At 39.0% G+C, this 22735-nt stretch overlaps 1 long non-coding RNA gene across 2 annotated transcripts in view; it reads left to right on the forward strand.

Moving 5' to 3' along the window:
• Positions 1 to 340: 340 nt before the first annotated feature.
• Gm34237 overlaps positions 341 to 22735 on the forward strand; it is a 71239-nt gene continuing 48844 nt past the window's right edge. The window contains exon 1 of one of the 2 annotated variants that reach the window (XR_381251.3): positions 341 to 742. This is a non-coding gene — a long non-coding RNA (predicted gene, 34237). Of the gene's footprint in view, positions 743 to 20513; positions 20877 to 22735 lie in introns of those variants that run through there. The other variant, XR_872477.2, reaches the window with a different exon arrangement.

Here is a 22735-nt window from a genome sequence, read left to right on the forward strand (position 1 = left end):
TTGATGGCTACTCAGGCTATAGCAATAAATTACACATCTTATTTTAAAAGTGATAAGTGTATTTGTTTTTATAGTAATTCTTTAAAGATATTTTTAACACATCAATTTTGTTGATCTATGGGTATATTGTGCTTTAACAGATATATATGCAGTAATCATATCCAGCCATCTTTCTTCATGGCTTACTTCTGACATACTGATACCATTCTCATTCGCTAGTAGGTCTTTTAATACTTACAGATCAAATTTAGAAGATTTCATTTTTTTGTTATGGCAAAAATGCCCTGTTGTGGTTAAATATTATATTTTCTTTGTTTCTTCTTTGTTGTTATACATATAGGTTGATGTAGTGGCTATTCCTGATTGTCAACTTGACTATATTTGGAATGAACTACAATCCAGAATTGGAAGGCTCACCAGTGACCCTAATCTGGAGGCTGGGAGATAGAAGTTTCTGATCTAGATCTTGGTATGGAGATCTTGAGGTATAGTGGCTATGGATTCCAGAAGATTAAGACAAGGAGATCTCCGAATTCAAGGTCATCTGGGATTAAAGGTGTGGTGGCACACACCTTTAATCTGGGCTACACTTTCTGCTGGAGACTATATGAGGACATTGGAAGAAGGGAGTCTCACTCTCACTCTTTCGCCTGTTTGTTGTGTGGGACTGAGCAACTGCTAGATCCTTGGACTTCTATTCACTGCTACTACTAAACCGCTGTTGGGAACTGGACTGCAGACTGTAAGTCATCAATAAATTCCTTTACTATATAGAGACTATCTATAGAAGTTCTGTGACTCTAGAGAACCCTGACTAATACAATTGATTTCATATCTTAACAATTTTGAATGTACCATAAACATGAGATACAGACATTTCTAAATGCCAATTTTAATCCATATATGCATAGATATGCATCAATAGGTAACTGAAATGTACAGAAATTCAATTATTTATTTTTTTTAGGAATTTCTATCCGATGTATACTATATTCAATTTATATTCCCTTGGGGTGTATAAGGATTATTCTCCTCACCCTTTCTAGCATTGTTATGAAACAATTTTCAGGGTTGGGATCTCTTTCTATGACACTCCAGTCATCAGACTTGGTGGCTGGTGTCTTTACCCACTCAGAGTAAACTGTTAGTGAGAAATCTTCTCCATAGAATTATGTACTTGGATATTTGGTCTCTAATTAGTGGTTTTGTTTAGAAGGTTATGGAACCTTTAGGAGGTACAACCTTGCCAGATTAAGGACATCATTAGGGACAGGCTTTGAGAATTTATAGCCTCTTTCAATGTCCTCTTTGTCCTTTCTCCCCCTCTCCCACTCCCTCCCCCCATCTCCCCCTCTCTCCCTCTCCCTCTTCCCTCCCCCTCCCCATCTCCCTCTCCCTCTCCCCCACTCCCTCTCTCCCCTCCCCCTTTCTCCCTCTCCATATCTATCCCCCCACCTCTCTCTCTCTCTCTCTCTCTCTCTCTCTCTCTCTCTCTCTCTCTCACACACACACACACACACACACATACACACACACACAAACAAACACATTCTTGTGTGTAATTGAAATTGTGGCCTTTCTACTTCCTTCTTTTACTACTATTCTTCAAGATGGAATTGAACTGGAAACTTCTGTGGTATATAGCTTTGGAAATACTTGAAGTTGTTAGGAAGGTTTTATAAAAAGGAAAGGAATCAGTTGTCTTAAACAGCAGTGAACTATAGGAGCTATCAAACCAACATGTAAGGCAAAGTGTGTTTGCATGTACAATACTGGTACCACTATTACAGAGCTAACCATCTGTTCACCGATTGGATTTGGGGCCTTCCACATCAATAGCTCCAGGCTCTAATGCTCTAAACATGGCCAAAACGCCATGCCTCCATGAGCCAACAAGGTGGGTCAATGGGTAAAAGTGCTTACTGACAATTCTGCAATCTGAGTTTAAGTCTTAGAGGACTCACATGGTAAATGGAAAAAATTGAGTCCTGCATGTAACCTCCTGACCTCCACATGTACACATACCTGATGACACATGCACACACAAATAATAAATGTAATAAAAATGAAAAATAACTGCCTTGCAAGGCCCCAGGCCCTGGGTGGGAAATCACTACTGGTGATTAGTTAAACAGATAAAATATCAAACTCTCTTTTAAATTTTCTTCAGACAAAACCTACTCTCAACTCTAATCAAAGAAGCTTCTCCTTCCAGTGAATGGCAAGAGATTCAGCCCATGATGATAGGAATAAGAGACAGATAATGGGTCCTAAACAAGACATTTACACTACACCTTCTAAGGGTCAGGGAACATTGCAGAAGGAGGGGGGTGAGTCAACAGTGAGGGAGAAGAGCAATGGAATCCATCCTCTAGACATGATATAGCCAGAGCAATCACAACTTATAAGTTGCTGTGATTGCTTGCACTATGCCTGGCCCTATCAACAGAAATTCATGGATGGTGAAGAGGCCCATGGAACACTCACAGTTATTGGTGAGCTATACAGGCTTCTGATGGACTCTGGGAGAGAGGGAGCCATTATCTTTCATTGTGTACCCAACATGCCTCAATGAGTAATTCCAATCCCATGGATATGCGGGCAACTGTGGTCAAACTCAAAGAGACACAAAGAAAAGACATGAATTTTGGACAGAGATTAGTAGGGAAGAAGCAGCAGGCAGACAGAAGAGCTCTGGAGAAGAAAGAATGCAATGGGAGCTATCAGCATGCAACATATCCATGAATGAAGTTCTCCCAAAATGAACTGAATTGTAGTTTTACCCTACTCATTAGAACATAATTTCATGAAACTTAGATTACACATTATTTTACACTTTGCAGCAAGTGAATATTTATTAGAGATCAATCAAAACTTTGGCTGAAGTTTGTTTCTCTTATTATCAGAGAAGTTTACGATTACAGTGGAGAGATTTAGAACTCCAGAAGAGATCAGTTTAGCTGTGGTTTGCAGTTTATAATAACATCAAATGTATACTACCCTTGATCAATTATGGATCCTATTTTATAAAACTGTGTAATCTTTCCAAAGTCATGCCCTTTAATTTCAAAGTGAGAAGCATGCCATTCTTTTCAAATTACTATAGAGAAATGTTACATGAGCCATGCTTCAGAGTCCAGGATACAGGCATGGAGATTTTAGTCTGGGGACCTGTGCCCAAAGTATTCTGGGTATACTCTGTTCTTTGTAACTTTTAAACATTCAGTAAGATTCTGTTACATAAGAATTTAAAATGAGGACTTTCTAATGAGCAGTCTATAAAAGTTTCAGAAGAATCCCCCTTTGATTTGGTATTGCATAGGCTAACATAGCCTTGCTCAATGCTTGCTGGAACACAAAAATCTACACTTCCCTGACATGGTAACTAAGAGGAAGGGAACTTCCTGGAAGGAATGGGGCACATGCCTCTTTATTCCAGGCTAATGAGAAACTGCAAGCTTAACTTTTACCTCCCTCCCTTTTTGTGTGTATTTGAACTGTAAGTTCTGTTGAAAATAGATCTCCCATAAGTCAAAGATATGCACACAACATCTCTTTATAACCCACTTTGCTCATGGGTCTTGGTTTCTGGTAACTGGTTCCCAGAGAAAATTCTATAAAGGATAAGGGAAGTTTTGATGAATACTTGCCCTGAAACCTGGCCTATAAGGTGAGTAGGTGCTGACCAGGCCAATGAGAGAGAGAATGGGGTAGGAAAAGCATGTCAAATACTGCAGTACAGTTGCCATAGTTACATACTTAGCACCCCTAGAGCTTCAGTCTTTGTTCTACTGGGAAAATTATCTTTCTTTTGCACAGCTCTTACATAGATGAAGTTGATATTAGTCTATGCTCTTTGATCTTTCTGTTTATTTCACATTGTGTCTCTGAGATTTTGCAGTCATGTTTAGTAGCTCATATTTCAATATTATTGTGCATATTAAAATTCATTTCCTATTTTTCTGGTACTAGTGTATATATTAGAACTTCCACTTCACATACCTAAATTAACTAGCTCATGTTTATTTCTCTCCCAGATCTTGCACATCTCCTGAGAAGTTATTTCTTGCCAGAGAGTGTAAGATATTAGTAATTTGGAAAACCATATGCAAATTTCACTTTCCTTTGTTTGACCCTATCAGCTATTGTGGCATAGGAGATATGATCTATGATAATTATTATGCATTTTATGGTAGTGTTGCCTACTTATGAATATCAACAACAACCAAATAAATTTTGTATCTTTAAGAATTTCATTCCAATAATCTAGGAAATCCAGCGTCAGTTGGTCTGTCTGTGTCTCTGTCTGTCTGTCTATCTTTCTCTCTGTCTCTCTGTCTCTCTCTCTCTCTCTGTCTCTCTCTCTCTCTCTCTCTCTCTCTCTGTGTGTGTGTGTGTGTGTGTGTGTGTGTGTGTGTGTGTGTAGAATAAATGTGTTAGCTGGCCATTATCATAACAAACACCTGAGCTAATCAACTTAAAAAGAGTAAAAGTATATTTTTGCTTGCAGTCATGGAGATTCTGTTGCTTGTGGTTTTGCAGCAAGTCAGCATATTAGGCACCACCTCTTAAAGACCCTTCCTTCCTTCCTTCCTTCCTTCCTTCCTACCTTCCTTCCTTCCTTCCTTCCTTCCTTCCTACCTTCCTTCCTTCCTTCCTTCCTTCCTTCCTTCCTTCCTTCCTTCTTTCCTTCCTTCCAAATTGTCACTTGGGGGCAAGTCTTTTGACATATTGTCGTTTTAGGCTACATTGAATATGCAAACTATAACCTCAAATTTATAAATGAAATAACAATCTTTTCATAATTCTGAGGAAATCCTAAAGACATAGATATCACACAGTCTCCTGAACCACCCCTCCTCTTTACTCCCTAGTTATTGGAAGGAACATCTCTTCTGTCACAGTGAAGGCTTGATAAGATATCCAGAGTTATTATACTAAACCAATGTTCAACTTTCCCTCCTGAATTCAGATTTACACCTCCCCACAGATAATGCCTGCTGAGTTTGCTGGGAGAAACTGGCTGTGTATTTAGGTTGACTCCTGCTGCTTGGGAGTGGTAACAGTAGCGACTATGCCAGGTGGGACTGACACAAGAATAATGTGTCTGCAGGGATCTCTGTTCCAGGCATTTCCTGAGTCATGCCCTCCTGAAAACCCTAGCAGCTTTCTGTGTAGACCCATCCATCCTCGAAAATGCTTCTTAGTCTTCTGGACAAATCACATTCCCTCCCCACTACAACAGCAGCCAAATGAATAAAAGCCAGGCCAGCTAGCTCTCCTGCACAGTAAATAGCTGCAGACAGCGATGCCAAGGAGGTTATGCAAATTAAGCCACAAAAATATTGAAGTACAAAGTAAGCCGGCCTGTTATAAGAGCTCAAAAGGTCATATCTAGATGGTCCAAGGAGAGCTCACAGAATTTAAATTGGATACCCATGGAATTCAATTAAATCCAGCAAATATTGACTCACTGTCTAGATCTATGGGAACACACTGACAGGAAGCGAGCGTCTGATGGATAAGTTAAAATAGGAGATAAACAGGACACAAATCCCACTTTCAGGAAATTCCCAGGAAAGGACAGAGGGTGTTGAGGGAGAAGTGACCATGGCAAAGTTTGTGGACAGCAAATAGTGCTATGGCTGCGTGGTCTGGAAGGCTGAGTTTGCTGCTTTGAGCTTGGGCACACTCTCTTGTCTGTAAGAAAGAGCATAGTGGTGTTGTACATCGTGGTATTATTTTGAACCTTAAGCGGGATGACCTGTCCACAAGATTGACTCTGACAGTTGCCACACTGTATCTAATACATGACATCTACAAAATGTCAGAGTAAGGTACAACACAAGGAGGAAAGGTCCCTAGAAGGTTCAAAAAATACTCAAAAATAAGAAGGAACATTTAATAAAACATGACTGTGAATAAAGGCATTTGATCTGTCTTTATAGGAGTTATTATATATGGGGTATTGTCACACTCAACTACATGCACCCACACTCACTACCAAAGAAAGGTTAATTTATAGAACAATTAAAATACACTAATGGGCTTTTAAGAAAGAATGCTGTGAGCTGGGAAGGATCAGTGGTCTTAGAGCATCCTGAAGCAGGGATTCAATTGGTAGCCATGGATATGCTGGAATGACAACACAGGGGCTTTAAGCATAGGGCAAACTGTAATCCTGAGGCTGTGAAAGTATTATACTTGGATATCTTTTGCTGGAATAATGGGAGAAATTTTTAAAAGCCTCTGAGCTACAGGATTGCCAAGTCAGTGTTTCATTTCCCTGCCATCCGTTAGATGCAAATTGGACATTCTCTTTTACCTATAAATTACTTAAATGAAGTTTGGGCTGCAAAAGGATGCCAACAGCTTTAGATGCTGCACTTTGAGCTGAATGTATGGCTGATATATTCTGAGAGGATTCTTTTCTAGAATGGATGAAGCGTGTAGTTTGCAGGAAGTCCAAATGGTTTCTAGATAAAAATGTAGGGCTTCACTGGCCCTAGGAACTCAGAACTCAGGTGATATTTATCTTTCACTTTATCCAAACATTCTGCAGGTTTTGTGAGATATCAGAAAGCTCATGGAAATAAGATGAGCATTTATAGGTTTTCACTTGTCCTCCTTCATATTTTGACTTCTAGGATAGGGATTCCATATCATAGCTGTACAACATCCATAAGGTCAGAATTTTCTTCTGAGCCCTCTGGAACTCTCCCCCAAATTACTAATTGTGGGTACAATGTTTTATCTTCTAGCCATAGAATCATCTTAATTTTTCTTTATCTTAGATTTTTATTAGGTCTCTTTGATATGTTTGACAAAATTGCTGGCACCTTATCTGTTTGAATTAAAAGTCTACTTATAGTTTCTTATTCTAGTCAACAAATGAACATCTCTCTTGAATTGACTCATTGGGTGTGGTATGTGTTTGTGTCTTTGTGTGTTTGTGTGTGTGTGTGTGCATGTCTGTGTATCAGTGTTTGACTCTTGAAGTGATAACAGTTGAGGTCCTTCCAAAATCTATGAGGAAGATTCTGATGAGAAGGTCAGAAGTATTTATATAGTTCTGAAGAAGAATTAGGGAAAATAAAATAAACAGATGTTTGGGTTTCCTAAAGCTGAGAGAGATATACTCTAGGAAATGTGTGAGCTCATGCAGACACAGAAATTGGGTCAGCTATTCTCCAGCTCCTCAGACTTGATATTGACCTTGAGCTGACCTCACCTTCCAATCTTCAATTTCTTGATTTGTATAGTAGATGTTTTGATGTTATATGATAATTGCCATATCAATCTTTGATGATTAGAAGGTAGGCATTGTTGTGGCTGCTGGTAAAAGATCCAAGGATAAACATAAAATAGACACAGTCATCATTTTTAAGGGCTTGAGGTTTGAAGATGAAAGAACCTTATACAACTGTTTAATTGTTAAATCTGATGATGACTGAGAAACAAGGAGCAATGCCACAAGGCATTTGAAGAAGGTTCCAGAGTAGTTTGAGAAGTCAATTAAGGCAGAAAAGTCTGGCTAGATGAGAGTTGTCTTATGGGATTTTATAAAGATAATAGATTCAATTACTGCTACAGATCACCAGTGGATCACCAGAGAACACTAATACTAGACTGGTATCCCTTGAGACACTGAGATATTTCAAAGGATTCCTCTTTTTCCTTCCCTTCTCCAGCCTGAATCCCTCTCCTGTGACAAAATACCCTGTTTTCCAGGCCTATATGACAAAATTCTTCCAAGATTTATTACGAGTTATTCAGAGATTATGTGATGCTCTGATGTCACTGTGAATTTTCTTATAATCTCATAGACATGAGTTAATCCAAATCATGCTAAATTGATGAAAATTGATATAGCATTCCATGCTGAGATCATCTTTTATTAAAAGGAGCCAACAAAAGAATGGTCTCCAAGAATGGTAGAAACATCTCAGAGTGTGGGAGTATGTGGGGGACAGAGAATGTCAAATAGAGAAGCTGAGAGCCTTTCATTGAAGGTAATAGAGAGAGGTTAGAATGTTTGAAAACATGCCTTCTTCCTGAGGAATTCTATCCAGGAAGCCTATAAGATATCTAGCTTCCAAAGACAAAGGTGATTTTTGCTATTTTCCCATTCTATTAATAGCTCTCAGCTAATATGTTGTCTGCAGTTCTTCCTGGATCCTTAGAGGTTTCTAACTGCTTATGGGAGACAGCATTGACTGGGTTGCTGGGCTTAGAGACCACTGGACATGAAGACCACCCCCAGAAGATTATTTCTGTAGAGTGTAGACTTCTGGGACCTTTTATTTAAAAACCCGAAAGGAAATCAGACTCCAGTTTCTTCCTTCCTTCTTTCCTTCCTTTCTTTTTCTTTCTTTCTTTCTTCCTCCCTCCCCCACCTCTCTTCCTTTTCTTCTTCCTCTTCTTTTTTTTTTCACTGCTAAGTGCATTTACTTGTTTGCTCTGCATCCCTACTGAAGTTTCCCCTCCTCTCTTCCCAGGCCCTCCCTCCTATCCACCCTCACCCCAAACCCTTACCCCATTTAATTTTCTTCCATTTCTTTTTAGCAAAGCACAGGCACCCCATGAATATCAAACATCCATATTAAGATAAGCAATAAGACTAGGCATGTTAAGATGCAATAAGACTAGGTACCTCCTTTCCTATTAAGGCTAGATGAGGCAACCCAAATTGGTCCAAAAAGCAGCAAGAGTCATCCTCCACTGTTAGGAGTCTCATAAGAAGACCAAGATACCCAACTGTAACATATGTGCAGAGGGCCTAGACCAGTTCCATGAAGGCTCCTTAGTTAGTGGTTAAGCTAGACTCCACTTACAATTTCTTATTGGGCTAGAATTTTTTTAAGCAGATAATAATTCTTCATTTTGTGGTAGAAGTTTTGAATGAAGAGAGAAGCAGAGATACCTTTATCCTGCAATGCATTCAGTCTTGTATTTTGTTGTAGCCATGTATTAGGAGCTTAAACATCATAGACAACAGGAAAACTAACCTGCTGTGGGCAAATTGAATAGGGGGAATAGTAATAGGCAAAAAATGAAGTGGAGATGGTAGACATATTAAGGAGTGAACTTCCAATGAAATACACAGAAAATCGAAAACACCTGTTTGTCATATAGAGTTAACTAAACAGTCCAAACTCATTTAGTTAAATGGAATTAATTTGTAGATGCTTTGAGAGATAGGTGGAGGGAATAGGAGGTAGAGGAGAAGAGTAAAGGAGGATGGATGGAGAAAGAAACACAAAGGAGGGGGGGAAGAAAGGAATGAAGCATAGGTATAAAGATGCTGAATCAGTTGCTTCCTCTGACAGAGAGGTGTTCAATACTTGTCAGTGACATTAAGGGGGACTCAATAGGTTCATGTGTTAAAGTTTAGGTGTGAGCCATCTGCTCCATAGACTTGACCAAATTGTCATTATTTTTCTCATCAGCATGGATGTGTTGTATTGAAAACTTACAAGAATCCATGCTGTTTTACTCTGTTCTTTTTGTTTAGAAAAGGAGCAACTTACAATTTGAAAAATAAAGCATTTGTATTCCAGCCTTTACTTTGTGTTCCATATGACCTTGAACAAGGTTCCTCACTCCTCTGGGTCTTTCTTAGTATATAAAAGAAAATAAAAAGGTGACTACTTTCTTGCTTGATTAGGTATCATTTATAGAAATCCCTAATGTGTTCTGTCATCACTAGGAGGTACTGAGGGTATGGAATTAGTTACTGGTTATAAATCAGTATTATCTTACTCATTCTTCCTGTATAACCATTCTTTCTATTCTATTTGTAAACTATGGGAGGGACTTTGGTCCTTACCCTTCCAAGTGCCTGGTAAGAACTGATAAATTCTTGGTCATTCACCAACAGAAAACTCATGAAAATGTGGACTAGGGTTTGTTGTGGTGGCAGATGTCTTTAATCTCAGCAACCAATAGCCAGAGGCAGATGGATCTCTGTGACTTTGAATCTATCCTGGTTTCAAAGGAGGTTCTAGGTCATCTAGTGTACACAGTGAGACTGATCTCAAATCAACAAACAAAAACAAAACCAACAAACAAGAAAATAAGGAGTGAAGGGAGAAAAGTCTGATTTAGCACTCTGGTATAAAAAAAATTTATAAAATATTTTATGAACCATGTATGTTTTACTGTAACTTTATAAGATGAGGACACAGGCGAGGTACAGTCATAAAAAATGTACAGTCTCAGGACACTTCAGAAAACATTTAATCTTGCATGAATTGCCAAAAAATGATCGTGTGTTATGTTTATAAAAGGGGACAAAATATTGAAGGCCCCTTGCATCATTTTTAATCACTTAACTGTAATACTGTTTTGATTAAGATTTTCTTCCTGGAAGATTGGTGGGAGGCACACTCTTAACCAATATTAGCCAATTTTACCATGTTTAGACTTTTAATGGGTGATATGTTTCTGATTCAGAACTCTGGTATTATTCGTGTCTGTTGATAGATATGAGATTTTGTTCTTGTCACAGCTTCATCTCGCAGATTCTGTCCTAGTAATGCCTACCTCTAACTGGGCCATTGACATATCTGTGCTGACAGGAGGCCATCTTAGCCTATATTGTTCTCTGAATATCGTTATTGTCAGTAGATCTCTTAGTTTCCCTTCTGCTGTAACAAAATACTGTGACAAAAGCAACATAAGGAAGTAAGGGTTTATTTAATTTTACAGTTCAAGATACAGTCCATCATGACAGAGAAGTCAAGGCAGCAGGATCACACTGTATCCACAATCAGGAAGCAGAGGTGGAGGAATGCACCCTGTGAGTCAGTTCATCTTATCTATTCATAAGGATTCATAAGGATTCTAGCCAGGAAAATGACATCACCATAGTGATGGGTCTTCTTTCTTAAGGTACATTCAAGATGATTTCTTACGGGCATAGCTAGATACCTATTGCCTAGATGGTTTTAGAGTCTATCAAGTTACAGTTAACACTAACCATTGAAGTTGTTGCATGGCCTTTGGCATCAATTGAGGTTGCAAGTAGAGCCATGCATAAGAAATGTAGTAGTCACTGCTGACTGATCATCTACCATGCATATGTATATGGCAGATAATGTGTATGGTGATCTTATTACTACTGGCAAGGGATTCTGGTGATGCCAACTGTAGTTACGTTATGTCCATCAATGCCTGCCACATTCTAGGAGCTCTACAGCAGGCTCAAAAGTTTCCCTTTGCATTAGCTTAGTCTTTTGCAACAACATAGAATTCTTGGCTCTGAAAGGTTAAGGGGTGGTAATGGAATTAGTAAACACCAAAGCTGTATGATTCAACCCTAAATCTGTGGGTTTCCAAAATCATTGTTCCTTCCAATAAAACAAGGGGATAAGTATATAGTATTTTTCAAATGCCTTTCTGGGAGAAAATTAAAATTTATTTTGTGTAGATAAAAGTTTAAAAGATTGTTACATTTATTACTTTAGAGTCTTCATATCCTTTTAGTGGTCTGAAATTTGATGTGACATAAAAGGAGCCAATGTCATCCCATGTCAGGAGGTGCAAGTATCTTTAGACAGAGTGCAAGCCAGGATTCCAAATCCAGATACTTGAATATAAAAGGTAAAAATCAAGTTTTTGAAATGCTCTTTCTTCTGTTTTTTTGTTTGTATGTTTGTTTGGTTGTTTTTGTTTTGTTTTGTTTTAAGTCAAAGAAATTAAATCTGCTGAACATATAGCACAGTGCTTTAAAGAGGAAACAACCTCACCATTAGCTTTTCTACAGAGGATAAGCTGAGAGTTGGGTGAGAATGTGACAACCCAGCAGCTGGCAAATCTCAGCCAACAGGGAAAATCTACTGCATTGCAGAGACTGCTACTGCGTGGAAAACAACAGGAAAATGCTTGCCAGGCTCTGCTGGCCGAGTGGAGAAGCTCAGCTACAGTACTGAGCTACATGGAGACAGGAAGCAGCATTCTCTGCTGCCAGCAGAAATCTGAAGGATCTAATAGGGTAGACAAGAAACAGCCCTTTTATCAGAAAGATTTCAGATAGAAATAGTCTTGTGGCTATAAATAAAGTAAAATTAGACTTGTGTAAAAAAATCAAGAAGCTGGCTGAACATACAACAAGGAATGCCCTTACAGAGAATCTGCTCATGCTGCAGTAGTAGATGTTGGACAGAGTAAGATGCTAGGGTGGGAGACACATGTGATGAATTTTAGAGGTATCTGAGGGCTGATGCTTTGTGAATATTCACTGTCGGAGTCATTTCTCAGGCTGCCAAATTTGTATCACTGTCCTTTGAGAATTCAAACAAAATAGCCATGAAGCACCATGCTATAAGACAAAGAAAATTTAAGTTAGCAGAACTGGTCTTAATCCCAGACTCCCATATCTTCTTTTTGGCCTCAGATTCCTGTGTCTAAGGAAAGGGGCACAGACATTTGTGTTGCCCTCAAAGTCTATTCTGCTCAGGTATCACCTGTAAATTTCAGCATCTCTGGATAAGACTCAAGGATTTGCCTTTGTCAATAGTTTCCAGATGACCCTCATGAATTATGTTGACACAAAGTTCTTTGAGAGGAATAACCTCAGAAGCAAATGAAATGAGATTAAAAGTATATTGGGATCTCCCAATAGATAGAATTGATAAATTCCCAGACATTTTAATGTTTTAACATTTTTAATTCATTTATTAGTTTTTCAAATATTTATTGGATTATGACTATGTCATTGATAATCTTCTAGGCACTCTGCATATAGTGTAGAAGTTGGTTGTAAAGATCCCTGCTGGCTTAGGAGCCTAGTGGAGGGAGATAGGCAACATATATACACAAATAAATTAATGCCAGTTAGGGATATATTTTCTGGAATATGATTTCTAAAAGGGTCTTAGCCTCAGTTTCTGTATCCTGAAAGAGCATCTGCAACATGGTAAGTGTTAAATATTAGAAGAAATCACTTCTGTTAGGTGTTATTTAAACCCATTGTAAAATTAGGCAGTGAAACTCAAGGAGTATGGAAAAGTAGTGTGAGCGTTTCAGGATAGTAAGCAAAGAGTGCTGTGAAATGATAGTAACTCAACTGAGGATTCTATGACCAAAAGAGCTGACCATGTGTATATTAGCTTTTCAGACAGACAGTGGCGAGAACAAAGGCCTTAAGGTGGTTGGTTGTCTGACAATTCAAGCCTCAACAAGGAGACCTGTGACTTTAGAGACCGATGAGGATTGCCTAGAAGGTCAGTGAAAAGAAAATTAGATAGAGGTAGGTTGGACAGATTTGGGAAATGTCTTGTTCATCATGGTCAGAGATGTGTTTCAATGCAATGGAAGATCAGAGAGGCTGCTCAGTGAAAGATAAACATGACTTAATGTTACAAAATGGCTAATCGTTCTGTAGGAAGTTATCCGGATAGAAGAATTGAAGAAAACATCCTTCAGTTATTCCAACTGGGATATTATTCCTATTAAGGGAGATTTTTCTGTCTGGAAGAATATTCCCCTCATGAGGCCATTCTCATTACATTAGCTATTGCAATATACCTTATTATTCCAGTTGGAGGCTTATTCCTATTCTCAGTGGAAGAAATGGTGATAGTTTTGTAGGACAGACAAAACAAAGTAGTATTTTAAAAGTAGATCTTACACACTTGACTGTTACCAAACTGGAAGCAGGGTGGCATGGAGAAAAAAAAATAATCAAGAACCCCTCCTTGCCCAATGCTTTATGATCAATAAATTTGTGTGACTACAATAGTTAATCTTTGTTTAACAATTCATTTATAAAGTCAATTTCCATATGTTATGTTGAAACCTCTTCTTGCATTTTTTAAAAACTAATCTAAAGATTGGCTTGGCTGTTATAACTACACAGATGTGGTGGTTTGAATGAGAATGGCACCAATAGGCTCATATGTTTGAATTCTTTGTTCCCAGTTGGTGGGATGGGTTAGGAGGTGTGGTCTTGTTGTTGTGGATGTGTCATTGAGAGCTAGTTTGGAGGTTTCAGAAGCCTATGTATTTCTCTCTCTCTCTCTCTCTCTCTCTCTCTCTCTCTCTCTCTCTCTCTCTCTCTCTCTCCTCCCTCCCTCTTTCCCTTTTACCCTCTCCCTATCTTCCTCTCTCCCACTCTATCTCATATGTGAATCAGATGTAAGCTCTCAGTTACTGTCTCTGGGCTCTGCCTGCCTGCCTATCTAGTGCCATGCTCCCCATCATTGTGGTCAAAGACTCTACTACTTCTGGAACTATGAGTCCCAAAATAAATGCTGATTTCTTTTATAGTGCCTTATCATAGCATAGTAGAAAATAACTAACACACATTAAGTCTATTGCCCCTTTCTTCCAATGGCTTTCCAAATGTTACCAGATAGAGATGATAAATTCCCTTCTTTGTACAAATTTGCCTTCCTCTAAGAAACAATGGATACTCATGTGACCCTTTTGTGTCAGGTACGACTTGACTTCTGAAACAATCTTGCCACATGAGATATAATCTCTTTAAGGTCCATGTCTCCTGTTTATTGGATGGTAGCAAATCTGGAAATCTAAAGAGCTGAAATCTCAGGGCTGGGGGAGGTGGCTTAGTGGGTAAAACAGTTTTCATGCAAGCTTGAAGATCTAGGTTGATATCCCTAGCACCAAAGTAAATGCTAAGAGAGCATGGTGGCCCACATATTATCACAGCACAAGGAATATGAATGTAAGGCAACCCTATAGGCTAGCTAGGCTATCTGAACTGGCAAGCTCTACATTAAAGTAAGAGTCATTGCCTCAATATTTAAGATGGAAAAATATGTAAGGAACATTCAGTCTGGCCTCTACATGTACAAGCACATGTACAAATCCAGACACTACCCTACCTAGGGATCCATCCCATAAACAGTCACCAAACCCAGACACTATTGCATATGCCAAAAAGGTTTTGCTGAAAGAACCCTGATATAGCTGTCTCTTGTGAGGCTATGCCAGTGCCTGACAAACACAGAAGTGAATGCTCACGGTCATCTATTGGATGGAACACAGGACCCTCAATGGAGAAGCTAAAGAAAGTACCCAAGGAGCTGAAGGTGTCTGCAACCCTATAGGAGGAACAACAATATAAACTAACCAGTACCCCCAAAGCTCATGTCTCTAGCTGCATATGTAGCAGAAGATGGCCCAGTTGGCCATCATTGGGAGGAGAGGCCCTTGGTCTTGTGAAGATTATATGCCCCAGTATAGAGGAATGCCAGGGCCAGGAAGCAGGAGTGGGTAGGTTGGGAAGCAGGGTTTGGGGGTATAAGGGATTTTTGGGATAGCATTTGAATTGTAAATGAAGAAAATATCTAATAAAAACAAACAAACAAACAAACAAACAAACCAAATGTGTGTTCACACATCTGAACATATGCATGCTATCTATGACCACACACATAAAGCGGGGAAGGGGGAGAGGTGAATTTCTCAGTTTCTGCCTCACAAATGTACATCCCATTGGATTCACCTGGTGAAGTCTTACATGTACAGCTATCTAAACTCCATTCTAAACAAGCCTGCTTTGAGGAACAGCTCACTGAGCAACTCAGTAGACTGGAACATACAAAACCTTTCGATGATCAATGGTGATGAGCACCTTGGTATTTAAATTCCGGTCCATAATCTAGTAGCATCTGCAGCACCTAGATTTTTTTTTTTTAATCAAGAAGAGAAATTGAGCTTTTTTTCATATTCTGCCATATTGGATGAAAATCTACATTTAAACATAAGCTTTAAGTAATGTCATTTAATATTTTAGTTTGTGAAGCATTTGTCTAAATCACTGATATTATGTTTTGGCTACATTCTATACTTTTACTGGGGACCTTAAAATGTACTGATTTCTAGTTCTCTCCAAGAGATGCTGATATAAGTGCTCTATAAAATCTATGTAGGCATCAGAAAAGTTAAGGACACTCTGGGGAGGGGTTGCATTTGGAGAACAATTAGAACCAGCATTCTCTCTCTTAAATCTCTTTAATTAAGCTAGTGGCCTTGAGCAAGCTACTTATTTTCTTCCATAGTTTCCTCTCTTAGGAAACAAAGGTGATTCTGGCACAGTAGACCAACGAATAGTAAGCAATTAGTGCATTTCTCAGCCTTGATTGCTTTATGGAAATATAATTATTAATTAAGCTATTATAATATTGAATGAAGGCTGGACCTAGAAGATGAATTATGAGTTACCACCAAAGTGATGGTTTGTGCTCTGCCACACAGTTTTGCTGCCCTGAAATGTGATTTAATAGATGTTGAGCCGCACAACTCTCTAGCTATCAGAGGAATAGGGGTGCTGAGACAGTGAGAGAAACATTGACATGGCAGCAGAAACTGTATCCTTATGTTTACAGAGCCAGTCATACTTGAGAGAGCTTGGGTAGGATAACACAGCTTGATGAGGACCACTCTTCTGACAATAGACATTTTGACAGGGAGACATGTTTGATGGCCCAAGGGCTAGAGGCTGTGAGAGTGAAGGAAGGGGCTGAGAATTTTCACACCCAAAAAGTGAAATCACCTTAAAGTAATGTTGAGATCTTCTGAAAGACTTATGATAAAGATCAGCATTACGCTCCTCCCACTTTGATATATTTAAAGATCTCAGGAGAGAGTTAGTAGAGACCATCTAAACTTTTATAGATCTTTGATCATTAATCCAAATGCTTTGTTTTCTCTGATTTTCATTAGAGATTATTATTCTCTTCTAGTTGTAAGAAAACTAAAAGAGAGAGGTACCTTCTCTACATGAGTATTTGATGATAGCTTTAAATGTGAGCCCATGACTTCACCTCCCATTCAAATGAACTTCTGAGTTCTAAGAAATAGAACATGTTTTATTCTTTGCTTGTCAACATCTTAGGTATTTAAAATGTGTGAGCCTAGAACTAAAGGACAACTGTCTAGTTCGTCTAAGGTGGTCTAACTCTGATCTCTTAGCCAGCAGGCTGAATGCTAGTTTGGCCTCTACCTCTGTAGGTGTGAAGATTCTATTGGGGAATCTGAAAAATACTTTGAAATAAAATATCAATGATAGCTATACAGCCTAATGATGATTGTACTAAAATTTTCAGAAGTGTATACTTTTTATGGTAGGTGAATTAGATATCAATAAAATATCTGAGGAGATCAATATTGATAGAACTAAACAGAAGATCAACAATTAAATAAACAGCTTGGAAAACATACACAAACTAGAACTTTAGCAGCCTTCTACAGAATTATTCATCCAAAACATCAACTTTTACAATCTTAAAGAGGAAATAAATATATGAAATAAATATTGTTGGCTATAAAATAAGGCTCATTATTTAAAATGAATGTTTATATTGTATGTATATGAATGTAGAAAAGGAATAGAAATCAACAACAAGAAAGAAACTTGGGGATTAAATGAATTGGTAAAGTGTTTGTGATGTAAGCACTAGGCCCTGAGGTCAATCACCAGAAGCTATGTTAAGAATCTAGGCAAGATGGCTATAGACATTTGGTTGTAATCCTAGTGCTGGGAAGGTAGAAATAGATGGACCCTTGAGGTTCCTTGGCCAGCCATCCTAGCCTAACCAGTATGTAACAGCCAGTGAGAAATTTTGTCTCTGCAAATGAGATAGATGGAACCTAAAGAATGAAACCCTAAATTGTTATCTATCCTCCACATGCTAGTATACATGGGCATACCTACATATACATAGTGTGTGCCTGCCAACCCATGGGCATTCACATGTTCACATTCATGCACATGTAAATAAGATTTGAGTATCTTACACATATGGATATTAAACACACAGAACTCAAAGAAATCATGAGGAAATTAGAAACATTTTGATATGAATAAGACACAAAACTCAACAAACCAAAACAAATGGGATTCAGTAGTAGATTCCTCAGAGGGAAATCTGTAGCTATAAATGCCTATGATAGAAAAAAAATATCCCTAAATAATAACCTAATCTCACACCACAGGACACTGAAAAAATTCAGAGCAACTCAGATCAAAGGAAGAAACCACAAAAGAAGTAACCAGAAGTAACCAGGCAAGAAAAAAAAAATCAGAAAAAGACTGAAATATCAGACAAATGTAATTTATTTGAACAAACAACAGAAATGACAAACTTTTAGCTAGACTAAGTATTTTTACATTATGGGGAACCTTTTCTGAGATCCTCCAAATAAAATCAGATTACTCCAGAATGTCACAGATTATTATTATAAAACTCAAACATTTGTTAGTTACAGGGGAAAGTAGGGCAGCCCATGTCTCCAAGCTCATTCCTCATTCGTGTGAACATAAAAGAATTTTTCTTAAGCTGAGATCTGTTCTAACTCCAGGGAGTACGTGAGAAAGAGTACTACAAGTACAACTGACAAGTATAGTGGTTCCACGGGTAAGTCTAAAATAAAGAATCCTATAGCAACAGAGAGGCAACCATAGTGAGTAAATAGATAAGGATGAAGGCAGAATTCACAAGGGGCAGAAGGTCTGGGCAGCTTCACTTACTCATTACAGATCTCCATGGCTGCCATCTGGAAAGAATACATCCTGTTCTGCCACAGCTATGAAAGTGAAGCAGCTTTCATATCAAGGAGCTATGGACACTAATGCTGGCTCAGGTCCTTACTAGTGGATGAGGTGAGGAAGATAAATGGACTTTTCTAAGAGCCCAGCTGTTATCATGTGGGAGAGTGGAGAAGTATCTACCCAGGACAAATATCATCATATTATGTCCCAGTTTAACTCTCTCAGGTTGATCATCCATCCATTTATTTCTTCATTTGCAACTTTATTCACTCAAGTACTGTACATATGCTGCATGCTGAACACTTTGTTCTTTATAGGGATCAAGGGATAAGTGGATAAACAATCCAGTGCAATTGTGTTCAGTTCATGAAGACTAATTTTTATAACAAAAGGGACTTTTTCCTCCTCTCACTGTGACACATTGGAACTTCTCTATTTCCAGGGAGGTTCCATGTTACTTGGTCATTGATTGCCCTCTCCCAGAAATCTGTGTTAAGCTGAACCCTTCCTGGAAATCTGGACATACTTCCTGAGCCCAAAGCTTTGAGAATAATAATTAAACAACGTAAAATTTGCATGTGATACGTGTTATTCTTTGAATGTTTGTAGCCATGTGATTCTTGACAAGTGATTTAATTCCACAGGATCTTAAATTCTTCACCAGTATGACAGGGATGAGGCAGTACCTGCTTCATCAGGCTGATGCCCTAATCAAATGTGATTATATGAATACACTTAATGTAACTGTGTCTTACCATCCTTTCCTCTCTAGGAGCCTTAATCAATTCATTTCTTTGCTCATATGTGATTAAGTCCAAGCCTCAGACCTACTGGGATCACTACTTCTCTGGAAACATATCTGTAGCTCTGAATCTCCTGCTTCTGTCCCCCTTTCAGGGCTCCTTTTCTTCTGGCCTGTCTGACATGGCAATTATATAAGAGCCAAGCTGATAACAGCTTCTTCCCTTAGTATAACTAGATGTTCCTGTTAGAACCAACACTTCTTTCTCAAACCTTTATCTCTACAACTCCTTCTGCTTCGAAGGATACAGATGCTTGCATATGCTCATTGGTAGTGAGATTTCAGAGTCAAGTATTGTTTATTATTTTGACTTTTAAACAAAATGAAATTATATACTCTAACTGCATAACACCAAAACAGCATAATCTAGCTCAATAGAAGTGAACACTTAGGTTAGAGTTAATCCATCTATCATGTTTATATAAGTCCCGAGATGATGGGAATGTAACATAGCATAGGAATTTCTGATGACTAATTCTTTTTCACTCTAACCCTATAAGTTCTAAGGAGCAGACATTTGAGGATGAATGCCAGGGTCCAGGATCCCTTAAAAGGGGACACATTGCAACAATACTATCTTGAACAGTTTAGAGAATCTATACCTCTGCGATATCATAGGTAATTCTCTGTATTATTCAGCACCGTGCATTGGAAGGAAGAAGATGGACAAGGAGATCAAGAACCATGCAGGGTAACCAGCAATAAGGTCGGAGCTCTTTTCCATTTGTGCACAAAAGGGAGATTAATCATCAGCTTTCTTGATGAGAAAAGATTCTAGGAAGAACAGCACTTGGGGGTGTGTGAGGACAGGTTTGAACACACCAAAAATAAATCATGTGCATTTACCAGTGCCTAAGTAATTCCCTCCCAATGCAGAAAATGAAGAGCTAGTTTAAAGGGAGAGCTTGTGCATATAAATAAGACAAAGGCAAAGGATGGCTGCCAGGTGGTTCCCTGAACCTGAGTGATGGCCAATAACTTTTAGGAGCAAGAAAATAAAGAAGGTTGCTCTAGCCAAAAAAAACTAATATCCAAGAAAAAAAATGAGTCTAAATTGAAAACACACAGAGTCTCTTCTTAAGTGTGGAGTGAAAGGGGACGAGCTGCATTAGTGGTTAAGAACATGTACTGCTCTTTTAGAGGAGCCAAGTCTGGTTTCCAGCACCCATGTTGGGTGGCTTACAACGTCCTGTAACTCTGGGTCCAGGAAATGAGGTGTTCTAACCTCTGCAGGCATGCCCACTCATGTATTCATGTGTATAAACACACACAGACACACTTAAAAATAATAGAAGTAAATCTTTAAAAATAGAGTGAGAAATTACCTTGAAACTACCCTCTATGGGATACATTCATGCTTCCCATCCCTAAGCAGGGCTCTTCTCAGCATTAGGAACCACACTCTGGGATATATGGATGTTTTCCATACCTAGCCAGGGCTCTTCTCAGCATTAGGGAGACAATACTATAAGGTTGTGACTTAACCACATGATCATGCTAATTAAAGTTCTTTCCTGTCTTGTCTCACATACAGTGGGTGTCCAAATGAGAATGGTAAGTGCTAATTGCCTTCTCTAGTCACCTAACCATCATTATCTAAGCCATCCATATTTCTAGAAGATAAATGACAGATGCCAGAATCCCAGCAAATTGCTCACTTTTGAACCAACATAGGGCTAAACAGGAACAAAGAAATTGCCTTTAGATGAATGATATGTCCTTCTGCAAATAAATATAGGAATCAAGAGCCAAGGAACCACTCAACTGATGTGGACAGCCTGTAGGACAGACACTGCTGTTCTATGTCCTTAGTTGTGTGGGTTTTTTTCCCCACTGGAGACCTTGGTCATCATTGCCTGTGTAGCATATGCAGCCAAAGAAGAACCAGAAAAGACACTGTTTTGCTTACAAGGGGACCAAAGCAACACAACTAACATTCTCTACCCTTGTCACCCTTGTTCTTTTTAAGACCATATCAGCTCACCAATAGTTATTCATCTTTGGGGAATAATTGGGTTTGAAGTAGAATCCAGGAGTAAGTATATCCATGTAAGATGATCAAATGATGACATAGAATGTTCTGATAGGTCTTCTCTTATGAAACTGAGGTGAGAGGAAAAGATAAACAAGAATACAATATTCTGTAACAGTTCACAGAGGAGGCCTCATATAAGTTCACCTGACTGCTCCAATTTCCCAATTTTCCAATTTTCCAACTGGCCATCGAGAATGCAAGAAAAGCTGTAGCATGTGAAGGAGAAAGTGTTAGCACCTGTCTGGGCAAGAAAGAGAAAACTGCTTGCTTATGACCAATCTCTACAATGTTGTTTTTATTTATTCACCTTTTATCCCAATACTAGTCCCCTTCCCTCCCAGTACCCTCATCATGCAGAATCCCCCCATTCCTCTGTCCCCTTCTCCTTTGAGAAGAGGGAGCTCTCCTCTAGGTATCATGCCCCCTGCCCCCGCCCCCACACACACATACACATACACATACACATACACATACACACACACACACACCAGGTCACTGCAGGACTATGTAAATCCTCTCCCACTGAGGCCAGGCAAGATGGCCTGTATAAGGGAATAGAATCCACAGGCAGGCAATAGATATAGGGAGAACCCTCACTCCTGTTGTTGTGGGTCCCACTTGAAGATGCTGAAGTAGGACTACCAGGAGAGAGATAAGGACAGCAACACGTCCACAAAACCTTCACATAAAATGTATCCTGGCTATAAGATGTATAGGAACAAAGAACAGAGTTGCAGGAAATGGCTAATCAATTACTGCCCCCAGTTGAGACCCATCCCATGGACAAGCACCAATCCCTGACATTATTAATAATAATACTGACACCTGATACTTGCAGACAAGTACCTAGCATAACTGTCCTCTGAGAGGGCCCACCCAGCATCCAAGAGAAGCAGAGACCCACAGCCAAATGTTAGATGGAGTTCAGGAAGTCTTATAGAAACATTAGGGAAAGATGGAGGGGTCCAAAGAGGACAGGGACTCCACAGGAAGACCAACAGAGTCACCTAACCTGGACTCTTGGAGCCTCCCAGAGACTGAATCACCAACCAAAGGGTAAGGTAGACCTAGGCCCCTGCACATACATAGCTGTTGAGCAGCTTGCACTATGGTATTTCTTAAGCATCTGTAAAACTTAGGCTTAGGAGAGAGAGAGGAACAAAGAGAAGTGGGTCATAGTAGGGGTGATGGACCATGAACTCCATCTCTCTTCTGCAAATCTTGTTTTTTCAACTAGGCCCAGTCTCCACTTTCTTGTTACATTAGGGTTGCATATGGAGCATGGGTATTGAGTTATTTACAAAAGCACGGACTCCTTAGCAACAGCTCCATTGCTAAGACAATGTTTATTCCTTTATGAACCACTAACTACCTATAA

This window comes from Mus musculus, chromosome 12 (genome assembly GCF_000001635.26).
Source record: "Mus musculus strain C57BL/6J chromosome 12, GRCm38.p6 C57BL/6J".
Classification (NCBI taxonomy): Eukaryota; Metazoa; Chordata; class Mammalia; order Rodentia; family Muridae; genus Mus; species Mus musculus.